Genomic DNA, 14,914 nt, shown 5'->3' on the forward strand with positions numbered 1-14,914 from the left:
GCAACTCTTTCTTCTTTCTTCTTTCTTTTTTTGTAAAATCATGTACAAGACTATCCTTTTTCCTTCTTCTTCCGATGAAAGTAGTGATTTGGGGCCGGTCGGCCCTGAAACAAATTCGACCGATCGGTCGTCCGGTGAGGTTGGTCGGCCGACTAGCCCCCCGCCGCCCATCCGCTAGGCTAGTCGGACCTCTGACCAGTCAAAGTCCTTTGGCCTCCCCCCTTCGTCTGTTGGGTTTCATTGTGAGTATGATAGTCGAACCCTTTCAACTAATTCTCAGGTATTTATTTCAAGCTCCCCTAAGAGACATATTGGCTCCAACAACTCTCCAAACCAAAACTTAGAAATCAGGGGGGATCCAGCTAGCGAGATCGTCCCCCTTGAAATTCCAAAAAGTCATAGTCTCTAAGTTGGAAAAATGTCTTGCTAGATATGATAGGGTCGATAATTACCTCTATAAAGCCCCAGGTCCCAAAGAAAGACTTCCCGGATCTGATCCGCGCGAGGTACCCGTGTATAAGGACATTATAGATGAGGGGTTTCGATTTCTCATTCACCCCTTCTTGGCGTCGATTTTCAATGAATTTCGTCTTTCCCCTAGTTAAATTAACCCCAATACATGGAGAAAGGTATTGTATTTCTTGTATGTTTGCCTTAAGAGGAGAATTCCACTTTCTATAGACCTCTTCAGGTGCATCTTCGAGATGCGTAAACTGGCTTAGTACAATGTGTTTGTCTTTTTCACTACTAGGGTCCCTTTACTCTTTCCCAAGTTTAGGAATTCGAACAGTGGGTGAAAATCTTGGTCTTTCTTTGCTCGCCCTCCCGAAGGTCGATTCCCTTTCAATACCAATTGGTAGCATCCCCAAATTCGCATTTTCAATAGCCAAGTAGAAATTACTTCTCTTCTAAAAACTCAAATCCAAGAGTTGGTCGATGTACCCCCTTTCGCACTTGACTTAGGATTGGTTCTGACCATGAGGAAAATGTTAATAGTGGGGATGAGTCATCCTACTGGTAGGCGGTTTCGTTGGGTTTTGCGATTTTTTGTTTGCACATATTTTTTGTTTGTTGTTTTTCTGGGTTAATGAGTTTTGGCGTATGTATGTAGATATGGATTTTGACCTTGATCAGGTATTGAAGACCCTGCCGGGAGGTGACAAGGACCTTGCTCCCATTGACGGTAAGCTCTCAAGGTCCTCGTTCTTGCTTCATACTCCCATGTTTTTTTTTTTTTTTTGTAAACTTAATGGACCTTACGTTATATGCGCAGGGATGGAGTTTGATTTGAAGGGGACTATGGATTCTATGCCCGAGTAGGGACATAGGAGTGATGTTGATCCATCTCCCATCCCTTTAAAAAGGAAGAAGACAGGCATCCAAGGAGGAAGGTCTCAGATGGACAAAAAGACCCCCCAACCTTCAGACGAGCCCATGAGGTTGTCCCTTCTCCTAGGCCAGGTGCTTCCAACCGTATGCAGTGTGAGCGCGAGGATTCACTTCTGAATTTTCGGTTTCCTCCCACCCGGGGCTATCATGAGATGGGGGCGCTTAAGTCTTTGATAACACCCGCTCAAGCCAGGGCAATTGCAGGACATAGTGCTGACAACATCGAGAGGGCAGTGGTGGCCTATCTCCAAAGGGTATGTTTCTAATTCCATATCTTTTTTATGCTGAGTCTTATTTTTTGAACATGGTTTTACCACTAGACTCTCACATTGTCTCCTCATCCTTTAGGTGGTGGCCCTTCAGGCCGGGCTTGCTGAATCGAGTCGTCGCCAAGCCTTAGAGTTGAAGACTCCTATAGAAAAAAAAAGAAAGAGGCCCATCATTACAAGAAAAAGATATATTCTTTGAAGAAATCTCTAGAGGCGGACAGAGAATAACAATTTGCAGTCTGTGTTGGCTTGTGCTTCGGAGGAGGTGGTCGAGAGGTATAAGGCCTCTGCTGAGTATAATAGGGACTTAGAGGCATCCGTGGAGCAGTACAAGCCGTCATCTGATTATGCCAAGGCTTTACATTCATATAGGGGAAGGCAATGGCAGCGTCCATCAAACTAACACAGGAGTGGATATTGACCAAGCATCCTTGAACCCTCAGGTTTTGATAAGTTCAGAAGCAGAGTGGGGCGCAGCCATCCAGGTCACTTGGTCATTCGTCACGAGATGGTAGTGGCGATGCTTCTCTTTCGAGTTGAAGCATGCTTAGTCGTAGTTCTTTTTGTTAGTGCCCCTCTTTTTTGTATCGCCTTTTATTTCTACTTGTAGCATCATTCCCTACTTGTCCGAGGTGTGGGTAAGAGCACATCACATGTTTTTTGTATGAATACTATGTTATCTGTCACTTTTTAATGTTATACAGTAGTTTTTACTTCTAAAAAATATTTCATATGATTTTTCAAAATACTCCTATTTTTAAGTGTATTTTTGTAAGTTGCCCAATTTCTTTTTGCATTGTACCCATATATGGAAGGGTTTAATATAAGCTATTTTACTATATGCAAGAAGAGAAAGTTGGACAGAATACAATTGTCTTGTTTTGACAAACATCTTAAACTCTTTTCTTTGATCATATCTAGTTCAACGTACCGAACATATTCATTTATCTTTTTAAATATTATTGAGTTGAGCATTTTATAAGCACCAGCGAAATCGACAAGCATTACGGTTTCAAAAGTTTATTTATACAAGAAATATTCAATTGTAGAGTTCCTTCATTTTAAGCTCTTTTTGTCGTGCTATTCTTGCGTTCCACTATATTTGAGAGTTCATGTTGCATTATCTTAGGGATGTTAATTTGATTTGTTGGCTTGGGCTGCCCGTGGCTCGGCTCGAGAAAAGCCCAAGCTGGCCCAACTCGTGCCCTGGAGACACCGAGCCGAGGCTCGGACCAAGCCCAATTTCGGGGTGTTGGCTTGAGCTTGGGCCGGTTTGGTAAGTAATAAAAATAAATAAATGATAGCAAAAATAAATAAATGAATAAATAAAAATATACACATATACATCCATGCCAATTTTATGAATAGGGCCACAATGGTCCAAGCCGAGCTTCCCATTAGACTAGAGGGCTTTCCTTGTTGATGAGCTAAGCTAGGCAATTCGATATGAGAATAAGATGGGCTCCTGAACCACGAGCTTAATTTGCCAAGCTTCCATGGGCTTATGGTTGAATGAGCTGAGCCTCCCATGGATTGTGCTCTCAAGAGTTTGCACATTGAGCTCATTTCCACCCCGTGTTATGAATGAAAGGCAAATGAATTCTTAAATGACTTTAGCAATTAAAATGAAATATGATATAAATATTTCTACTTTTCGTTTCCATAGGAGAACGATGTTTGACTTACGACCTTTGACTGACATATCGCATATTAAAGAGGTCACATATTAGAGTAGACAATATTGAAGCACAACAAACTTATTTATCAACTAACAGTTACACAAGTAATTATGATCTTATTTTCAAGTTGATGTCCAAGAAACTCACCACAAAGAATATTCAATATAACAAATAAATGAATCTCTAATTTGACTCCATAGCCTGCAAAAGTCCCTAATAATTGAAAAATCTAACACAAAATGCCAAAATCCTAAAGGTCTATAAAATCTTGCACAAGTAAAAGATACAATTAAGAAAGTGCCACGTACACTATTCCAAAGCCACACCCATTCCCTCTGAATTACTTTACTTCCTGTAAAAATCAAACCAGTTCAATTCTTTTCCTGCGCCACTCCTCGCTCTGAATAATCAGCTCTTTAAGGGTATGTTTTGGAATTTATAGAGAAATTTTTAAAATTTTGTTTATTGTTGTGATTATTGAAGTTAATTTTTTAAATTGTTGTTTAGTCGAAGAATTGAGCTCAGTTCTGTAGCTAAATTGGTAAAGATTGATAATTTAATGTCATTGAAACTCAAGATTTTTATGGGTTCGACTAATTGTGATACACCCAAAGCACATTGAGCAACTCATCCGCCCAAAGTCGTTTCTTCTTTTCCAGTCTGGTCTTCAGATCTTGGAGAATAACTCGGTTTGTTATTTCGACTTGTCCATTTGATTGAGGATGGCAACCGAGGTTAGTCTATGATCGATTTGATAACTTGGACAAAAGGCCTTGAAGCTATGATTGTCAAATTATCTGTCGTTATCTGTCACCACCACCCTCAGTATCCCGAATCAGCATATTATATTTTTCCATACAAAGCCTTGTATTTTTGCTGTCGTAATGGTTGCTAATGGCTCCGCCTCTACCCACATAGTGAAGTAGTCGATAGCAACCAGCAAAAACTATCTTTCTCCTTTAGCCATTGGCAAAGGCCCCAAAATATTCATCCCCTACTGAAAAAATGGGCATACCCTAAAGATAGCAACCTATTGTTCAGCTGGGACATGAATCAAACTTTCATGACGTTGGCATATGTCACATTTCTTTACTAACTCTTTGACGTCCTCTTTCATAGTCGGCCAATAATAACCTTGTCGTAGAACTTTGAAGGCAAGGGATGTTGCTCCTTGGTGGTTGCCGCAGATCTCAGCATGTATTCCAAACAGTACCTCTTTAGCTTCAGCAGGTCGTATGCATTTCAAATAAGGTATGGTAAAACCGCACTTGTAGAGTTGCCCATCAATGATGGTAAATGAGGCTGCCCAACTCTCAATCTCCTCACCTTTAAGGGATCTTCCGGTACCTTGTCTTCTGCTAGATATTTGATTATTGAATTTATCCAACTTTCCTCGTTTTCAATATTTTTCACCTCAGCCCAACGCTGAATGATAGGTTGTTGTAGGACTTGCACACTTGCTGTCCGAGGCAAGTTTTTTAGGTTGGCCAATCCGAGCTTTGCTAGTGCGTCTGCACGCTCATTATCTTTTTGCGAGACCTTCATCACCTTAAAGCTTGTGAACCCTCTTTGCAAATCCCTTACTTTCTTTAGGTATGCTGCCATCCTCCCATCCTTTTGATGTGAACCCGATCAGCAAGGTTGCAATTGAACCCACAGGATATTGAATCGGATCCTAAGAACGCCAATATGACCAAGGTTTATGGATCTGACCCCAAAATAGTGAACCAAGCAACCCAACAAGAACATTGCTTGAAAGACCTCTTGATCACACGATTGAAGAAATCACACCCGGATTGTGGATTTGAACCAATAAAAGATGAACCAACAAACCCAATGGTAACGTTGACGCGAAAGAACCCTTGATTACACAATTCAATGATTCAATCCGATATTTTGAACGCCACAAGATGATTAGTCTTGATAAGTTCGCCCCATTCAATTTAATGAACAAGATAAATTTGAAGCTAAGCTTCGAAGAGGAAATTCTCTCATTAATTCATAATCAAACTTGTTACAATGAATCATAAAACTCCTATTTATGCTAAAGAATATAAAAACCTAATTTAAAAAGGAATAAACTCCTAAAATATTGTAAAACACGAAATTAGAGTCCTTATAATATTAAAGTTACCAAAAATAAGAAATTGACTCAAACAAATCTTCTTGCGTGGAAAGGAAATTTTCTGGCCGATTTTCTATGGTGCGGCCGCATGGTGGTAGTGACTGCGGCCGCATGGAAGCTTCATCAACAGCCAAAAAATTCCCTGTTTGCTCCTATGCGGCCGCAGGGGTTGGAAGCTGTGCGGCCGCACAATCTTTGATTTCGGCTCCATCTTCGACTGCAATTATCAAGCTAATCCCAATTGAATTAGACTTCGGCCCCTTCATCAAATTTACTCCTTGACAAGTGAATTTCATGGTTTTAGACTCCGTTGCTCAAATACATAAGTGAACAATTTTATTAGCTACTTCAAAGTCTCGACTTGGCTCGGTTCTTGACTTCGACCTTCTCCAATCAATTAATGAATTCTTGGAAATTGATGGTGCACCCGGGATCATATCACCTTTGCTTCGTACTCTCCCAATATCTGCCCAACTATTAGCTGCGAGTCACTGCATGCCTCTAGTGAAGTCACTCCCAACCTTGCTGCCAAACCTAAGCCTGTGATAACTGTCTCATACTTGGCGTCGTTATTGGTAGCAGGGAACTCAAAGCGTAGCAAGTATTCCAATTCTTCAGAGTCTGGTCCGATCATTATGATTCATGCTATTGATCCCTCTGCATTCGAGGAACCATCTACAAAGATCTTCCAATCTACCTTTTTCACTTCTGGGGACTCTGTCGGGATGGTGAGTTCGGCAATGAAGTCTGCCAGAGCTGCGCTTTGATGGTCGTCTTGGGTGTAAATTTAATGTCAAACTCACTTATTTCAATCGCCTATTTTTGTAGCCTCCCGGAGGTTTCCAGTCGATATAGGATCTGCTTGATGGGTTGGTCAGTCATTACTTGCACTGTATGGGATTGAAAGGAAGGTCTAAGCTTCCTTGCCGCAACAATCAACGTGAGCACCAGCTGTTCGGCCAGAATATACCTTGTCTCTGCGCCTTTGAGGACCTGACTCACATAGTAGATTGACTTTTGTGCCTTTGGGAGTTCTTTCACAAGAACGCCACTAATTGCCCGTGGTAACACCGCGAGGTAGTACGTCACCCGTCCATGGGCTGGTCAGAATAGAGGCTGATGCAATGACTTCTTTAAGGATTTCAGTGATTCTTCGCACTCTTGAGTCCACTCGAAATTGGTGGAGGCCCCTATGACTTTAAAGAAGTGTTAGCACTTATCCGCCGCCCGACTCATATATTACAAACCATAAAATACATTATGGAACCTATCACATTAGAATACAGAATTCTATTCATGTATTCTACTTCACGTTCATTGCATGTAGCTTTTTATTTAGATAAAATAAAGTGATTAGCTAGAGGGAATGTGATAGGTTTGCAATTATTCATATCAAATTTCTTCAACACCTTAGTAATATATGGAGAACGAAGCAAAAACAAAGCAGAATTTGACCTATCTCTGTCAATTTTCATGCCCAGAATTCTCTTTGCCTTACCTAGGTCTTTCATGTCAAATTCACCAGTTAACTTTGTTTTTATGTTATTTATCCACTTAGGTGATGAGTCAATTAAAAGCATATCGTCCACATAGAACAACAGAAACAAATAATTATTATCAATCTCGTTGTGTTGAAAATACAGACAGTGATCAAATTTACTAATTTGGAATTGAGTCTTTTGTACCATTGTCTAGGTGACTGTTTCAAACAATACAATGATCTTTTAAGAAAATACACATGATTAGGTTTTAGCTTATCTTTAAAACCTTTTGGTTGATTCATAAATATTTGTTCGTTAAGCTCACCATGTAAAAAAATAGTTTTTTACGTCAAGTTGTTCAAGTTCCCAGTCAAAATGCGCAACCAATGCAAGCATGACCCTAATAATAGTATACTTAACAACTGGTGAAAAAATTTCATTATAATTAATACCCTCCTTTTGTGCGTAGCCCTTAGCCACAAACCTAACCTTAAATCTTAAGGGTTCCGAGCTACTAGTACCCTCCTTAATCTTAAAGACCCATTTGCGATTTACTCTTTGGTCTAGGTACTAGCTTCGATGTCTAATTCTTCTCTAGAGAACTCATCTCTTCTTTCATTGTCTTAAGCCGCTCTTTGGATTGTTCACTCTTCATCACCTTTTTAAAGGTTTTTAGCTCCCTATCAACTAGTTCTTCGTAATTACCATGGCCGAAAGCTAACTCAAATTCATAGCCAAATCTCATAGGCTCTCTCATTTGGCTCCTCTCTCTATTTCTAACTAAGTTGTAGTTTGCTAAAGGATTTTCTGCTTAGGGTGCTCCTCTATCACTACTTCGTATCTAATCTCCACCTCAGGTTCCTGAATCTGAGTTTCTACCTCATTTGGAGTGGTAGGGACAGATGTACTAAGCCTTTCTAACTCTATCTTAAACCGATCTCTCTCTTCACCTGGTTCAGTTTCACTCACAAGTTTGGGTTCACCCTTAAGACAATAAACCTCAGCCTTGTTAAATGTGACATCCCTATTCGTGATATCTTAACCTCCTTTTGGCTTCTATCCCATAACCTATAACCCTTAACACCCTTAGGGTATCCTAGAAATACGTACTTTCTAGCTCTAGGTTCAAGCTTTCCCTCACTCTAATGAAAAAAAGCAACAGAGCTAAAGGTTCTAAGTACAGAATAGTCATTCAATTTACGAGATCACCTTTCATGAGGGGTACCACCATTTGAAGCAGCGGATGGAATCAAATTAATCAAATAACAAACAATCATAATAGCTTCACCCCAAAATGACTTGGGGACACCAGAACTTAACATAATGCAACGCACCTTATCAAGTATGGTTCTACCCATCCTTTCTGCTACCCCATTTTGCTGGGGAGTGTAAGGGACCATCTTATGCTTTGTTATTCCATTTTCTTTACGTATACTGTCAAATTCAATGTTACAAAATTGTATGCCATTATCCCTCCTTAAATATTTAATCCTTTTGCAGTTTGGTTTTTCACTTGTCTCTTCCAGCTATTAAAGTTGTGGAAAGTGTCAAATTTATCTTTCAAAAGGTAGACCCACACTTTCATAGTATAGTCACCAATAATAGATAGGAAATAAATATTTCCACTTGATATGGGATTACTAGCAGTATCCCACAAATTAGAAAGCACATATTCAAGTATATTTTTAGCTTTATGAACACTAGTAGAGAAAGATATTCTATGATGCATACCAAGCACACAGTGATCACAGAATGACAAATCAGACACACAGTCATTACCAAATGCACCTTTTTTATTAAGTAGCTTAAATCCCTTAATGCCTACGTGTGTAAGCCTATTATGTCATGTATATGTGTAATCAACCTTGTCAGAAGAGATAGAGGAGTTTGAACCTCTAATTACTTCTCTAGTAGTGATGTAAATATCATTCTCCTTAGTTCCCTTGATAGAGACAAATGTACCCTTAATCATCTTTAACATTCCATTTCCAATTTTACCAGTGAAGTCATCTTTTTCAAGTATTCCTATTGAAATTAAATTAGTAGACAATTTAGGAATATATTTAACAACCTTTAAAGTGTACACAGAGCTAGTGTCAACCTTTATATTAAGGTCACCAATTCCAGCAATCGTATAGGCAAAATTATCACACACACAACATGCCCAATATTAGATTCATGCAAGTTTTCAAACCAATTCTTTCAGATGTCACGTGAAAAGAGCTACTAGTACCTTTCTTAATCATGTATGTAGAAATTTGCAGTTAGATTTAGTTCAGAAGTATACACAACGGGAGTTATAATCATATAGACCTCACCATTATCTATATCCGAAGCAGAAGATAACACGTTAGCCTCATCTCTCTCCTTAACCTTTAACTTGCCCTTCTCCTGATGACAATCTTTTATAAAATATCCTATGTTCCCATAGCCATAGCATTTTCTGGCCTTCATTCTAAATTTTGATTTAGACATACACTTGCCCTTCTTCTTCCATCCATTACTACTTGACACGCCACTACCTTGGTGTCCATTATGACCATTTTGCCTAAACTAAGTTCTACCCTGCATCATATGTAACTCACTGCTTCTCTTATCATGTTTTTCAGCCCTAATTTCCATCTTTTTACTTCTAAGAGAATCTATAACAATTTCAGACGTCAAGGTGTCCTTACCATACTTAATGGTGTTTTTGACTTCCTTATATGAGTAGAATTGCGCAAGATTATGGTCTTATAGTTTTCAAACACTGCCTCATGATAGTTAACAATATCTTTTACCAATTTGTTAAACTCGTCTAAATTGTCATCGAGATCCTTTAAAGGATCCATTTTAAAACTGAAAAAATGTTCAAGCAGGTAAAGTTTGTTCGGTGTAGATTTGAGCAAATACAAATCTTTCAATTTTTTTCAAAGTTTTTTGGTGGTTTTCAATTTACCCACCTTTCTCAAAATGACGTCACACAAGTGTAAAATGATTGAGATATAAAAAAGCTCATTGGCTTCTTCCTTTTGTTCTTTTGAAAAATCAGTTGGAAAATTACCTTCAATGACTTTTGAAACTTTTTTGGACCAAAATACCCTTCATGTTTTGTTGTCAAATTGAAAAATCATTTTGTTCGTTAAAAATCTCCAAATGAAAATTGTGAGCTGTCATTTTCACAGATCAGCCAAAAATGTACAAAACACAGTTAAACCACACAAAGTAGTCCTATAGTCACATATAATATATTCCGTTCTAAATTTTCAGGGTTTCGTAATACTCATGGTCTTAGATCAAGGGAATGTTCGAACGGATAAGGTCTCAGTATTCTAACAGAGTTAATATGTAGTGAAAATAACAATGCAACAAAAATAGATATGTCTAACAATTACCAAGTTTCATGATAAATATAACACTAAGAACAATACGCTGATTTAACCAGCAGACAAGTACTCAATCAAACAGTTAAGAGCAAGTAATCTTAATTTCAAACACAACCAATGTTACTCCTTCACGGTAACCACAACCCTACTATCACCCCCACACGATGATGTGCTAGTGCTGAAAATTAAAACGGGTTAAACTAATTTACCAGAGTGGACCTATCTGAATCTGTAAAGTTGAGAGATGCGAGTTTTATGCTTAGGACCACCACAATTCGCCCTAAAGATTAGCAAATATACCAATGTCAATCGGTCACACACGCAAATTGATATCCAAGGGTAAAATCATCAAAAAATTTCTGCGTAACCTGAAACATTAAACAAACCACATCAGTACGTTCAGGAGGTTAAGATAAACAAAATGTCCTAAAAAATCTTGACAGAAAGACACGTCACGCGACCCCTCACAGGGGGTACCTCAACCTGTTAATCCTGGGTCTGGCCTCCGTTTGTCCAACAAAGGTCTCATTTGGGAGTAATCGAAGATTTCAGATTATCTCAATTTGAAGAAATTGGTCCTTTCTCTCAATTTTTGCTAGATTTCACTAACCCACGCTTTGATACCAGATGTTGGGCGTGTATAGACCACCAAGGTAGGCCCAGGCTCAGTTTATTTGCCAACCACACCACAATCAAACAACCAATCCACCTAAGACAATACCAAGCTTCCCACTTTCGATTGCCAAAGAGATTACCCACTTAGGAGACCACAAAGACAAGTAATAACTCAATGAGAATCACCACAAAAGTAGAAGTGAAGTGAACAAGTGACGGGTAAAAAGTAGAAGAAGCGGAAGGCCAAAGCCTCAGACAAAGAAGAAAAGAGGCGTGCGGTCACAATGACAACAAATAGGAGACCACCACAATCAAACAACCAATCCACCTAAGACAATACCAAGCTTCCCACTTTCGATTGCCAAAGAGATTACCCACTTAGGAGACCACAAAGACAAGTAATAACTCAATGAGAATCACCACAAAAGTAGAAGTGAAGTGAACAAGTGACGGGTAAAAAGTAGAAGAAGCGGAAGGCCAAAGCCTCAGACAAAGAAGAAAAGAGGCGTGCGGTCACAATGACAACAAATAGGAGACCTAATTATATTTAACCAATTAGCCCGAGTAAGGTAAGTTACACTAGGGTAGCAAATGGGTAAAGTAAAAGCCCAACTAATAGACAATTGGGCTGCCAAGTGAAACCTCTTAATTTTTGGCCATCCAAGAAAGTGGGTTGGGCCATGAGCAACACTAAAATATTTAGGTTGTTTCAAATGGCCCAATTAACCTTTGGGTCGTGTCGTCTCGATTGTGCTGTTATAATTTCGTTCAATCATTTGGCCAAGCCGATTGAAGATTAAAAACAAATTACATCATAGTTCGGGCAAGTCGTTTGACAACAAATTGCCTAACAATTAAAATGAAATGGGAAAAAAATAAAAAATAAAAAAAACACACTATAATAACTATATCAAAAAAAAAAATGCAACATATTCCAAATAGAGACTATAACAATTTCTTTCTTTTAATCCGATGGAATGAGAAATTAATAAACCATAGAATAGGATCACTTGAAATATAAAAATCACTCCTTTAAGGTATAAAAATTAGATCTTCAATGACCAAATCAAGCAAGGAAAAATAACGTCCGAGTTTTTTGTTTTTCCAAGAACAATAACTAGTATACAAGAAGACAATCAAAATTTTCACAACCCAAAACTAACATAATTATCGCATCCCATTAAAATTTTAGCCTCAATAGCTATCACAAAAAATAAATAAATAAATAAATAAATAAAAATCTCAAGTAGGTGTATATCACCAAAATATATATATATATATATTCGGGAACCTAATGGGTCACACACAAAAGAGAATTGGAAGATTGCAAATTGCCAATTGATTAATTTAACAATCGTTGGATAAATTAATTAATTGGATTTGTTATTTATATTTTCGAATTAATTAATTGGATTAATTAATTCACGGACCGGGTTTAATTAATTGGATTAATTAATTATTGGGCCGGACCGGGCCGAGCCTATTTGGGTTTATATAAATACATAACTAGGGTTTGAGGTCCATGAAGGTTTTCATTATTCTTGCTAGCACAAGAGAAAACCCTAGAGGCTGCAATCTTATTCTCTGTGTGGATCACCGTTGGAGGCTGGACAATTGGACAGCTGTGGTGGCGAATCAAGGTTGATGGAACGAAAAGAAAAGCAAAAAGATTGCAGATCTGGAAAAGGTACAATCTTATCACAGGTCATCGGATTCCACAATGAGATCTATTGGATGGGAATCGAAATAATTTAATTTTCCGCTGTGCATGTATAAGTAGATTCCCTACATAAACAATCTCAAAATTTTGATCTCTCTTCGAGCTGCAATAAGATATCCACTTTTGAAGTCATCAAATAAGGTCCAGTAAACAAGAGCGCTCCATTCAGGTCCACATTTTTAGAATTGAAATCGATCAAAATAACATGAAAAAAATAGTAAAGCTTTTTAAGAACGACTAAATTAGGAAGATGCATTTCAATGAATTCTTAGTTAATGAAATAATTAAAATGCTATGGAACTTGAACTATAAAAATAGTAACTTACACCAGTTTTTAAAAAATTATGTAAAGTCAGCTTTAGAAATGTTCAGCTCAAATTATTGAGACACAAAACTAACCCATATTGAAGGATGAAAATTAAAATACAACTATAACAGGTACTGTAAATCACATACCATCAAATTTTTGGAAAATAATTGGGCACATTCAGTATCAAATAGAACCATAGTACAAGTTCTACACAACTAATATGTAGATTATGATGCAATAAACTTATTTATGGGCAAAAATAATTGAATGTATCCAAATACCGTGAGGACAAGATATAGGCTTGTAGTAAAATTTGCTCAGATTAAAAGGAGGATAAAAAATGTTCAGTTTTGCATGGTTCTGTAGTTTGATTCTCCTTACGGAGCATCCAATACCGAACAGCAAAACATCGAGTAATGAAGAACCATATTCACTCCCCCAAGAGATACAAGAATAGGTTACAGATAATAGATTATAGAATATATTACATAAAGATTGATTGACCAACATTTTTCTTTCACATCCATATTCTTTATTTTCTTATTCTTAAGGATCTTGACAGCAACTTTGTGCCCTGTCAATGTCTGTTCGAAAATTTGAACTTTACTGAATGAATCGATGCCAAGAGTCTTCCCAAACTTCTAGTTTCGTAAGAGTGAATCCACACTACCACCCTCGTGTAGTCCATCCATATTCCTGAACATATAATAGATGAGAATTAAATTCACACATATCCATAAACGAGTGTACATAATGTTGTAAATACATTCTCCCGGAATACACTTTGGTATATCAAAAATCACTGGTAAGCAGTGACAGATTTTTCATCCTCCAAATTAAGTCAGTCATTATCAGAATGATTGCCAAAAATGTATGTACCATTGAGAAGGAACTGACAGGTCTGAAAAATGAAGGTATTGTAGCATATTTGAAAGTGTGTTTCTCAAAACACTTTAAAATCAGTGATATTCTTGTCATTTGCCTCAGTTGATATTTGGGTTGAGGAGGCCCATACGTGGCAGCCCCCAAATGGATGGTTACTTGTGCCAAAGACTGTACTTCTTTTGGATGGTTAAGATTCCTCTAATTAAATGGATGGCTAGGATTAAATCTTGGATATTGGATTCAATATGACTATTGGAAAGAGAAAGGGACGGCTCATTCATTCAATCTATTTTTTGGGCTCTAGAATTTTTCTTTCTCTGGCTTTTCATCGCCTGCGTGCAATTTCTTCATCTTCCTTCTTTGTTTTTGGTCAAATTTCTCGGATTAAATCCCAGATTTAGATTAGCCCTTATAAAATCATTTTGCTATAGTAAATTGAGGCATGATTTTGAGCCTATGTGGTTTTTGGTTTTGGCTTACTGTTGGTTAGGGCTAAGTGTTGTGGAAGGATTTGGGTTTGGTTTCGTAGATCTTTTGATCGAGGATCGAAACTTGTGTATTTTAAGTAGTTTGATGTAACTTTGGTTCTCTTGGACGGCGTTTTGCATAGTGGAACGGGTTCAGTTCCTGAGGCCCCCAGATTATGCCGTGTTTGGCTGAATTGGGTTGACAATCTTTATTGTTTTTTATCTTGTTTTCGTTTTATCATTTGAGTACTTTGGTATATTGTTTTCAATTACATTTCTTTATCATCAATAAATACCCAACAATATTTAACAACTTAGATAGATTAAAACAGATTTTCATAACTATACCGGTATCAAAACCCAGGATATCAAATTTTAGAATAACAAGAAGCATAAAATATCAAAATTACAAACTAAATCCAAAAAATAAAATGGATTCTTCCAAAGATCCCCGATTCAATAACCAGATAAAGCTTAAATTTTGACAACTAAAATATTACAATTGATTGAATCTATATTTTCAGATAAAATAAGGTAGAGAATATAAAATCAATCGATACCGTTACCGACACTCTGATGTAGGGAATAAATTATATTGGTCTCCCTCCA

The 14,914-nt window shown here is 37.6% G+C and overlaps 1 long non-coding RNA gene across 1 annotated transcript; it reads left to right on the plus strand.

Moving 5' to 3' along the window:
* The first annotated feature begins 619 nt into the window (after positions 1-619).
* On the plus strand, positions 620-2,319 carry LOC111373728. Its single transcript, XR_002699021.1, has 3 exons — positions 620-1,183; positions 1,274-1,643; positions 1,738-2,319. It is a non-coding gene; the product is annotated as an uncharacterized LOC111373728 (long non-coding RNA).
* Positions 2,320-14,914: the final 12,595 nt, after the last annotated feature.

Source organism: Olea europaea, unplaced genomic scaffold, assembly GCF_002742605.1.
Source record: "Olea europaea var. sylvestris unplaced genomic scaffold, O_europaea_v1 scaffold116, whole genome shotgun sequence".
Lineage (NCBI taxonomy): Eukaryota > Viridiplantae > Streptophyta > Magnoliopsida > Lamiales > Oleaceae > Olea > Olea europaea.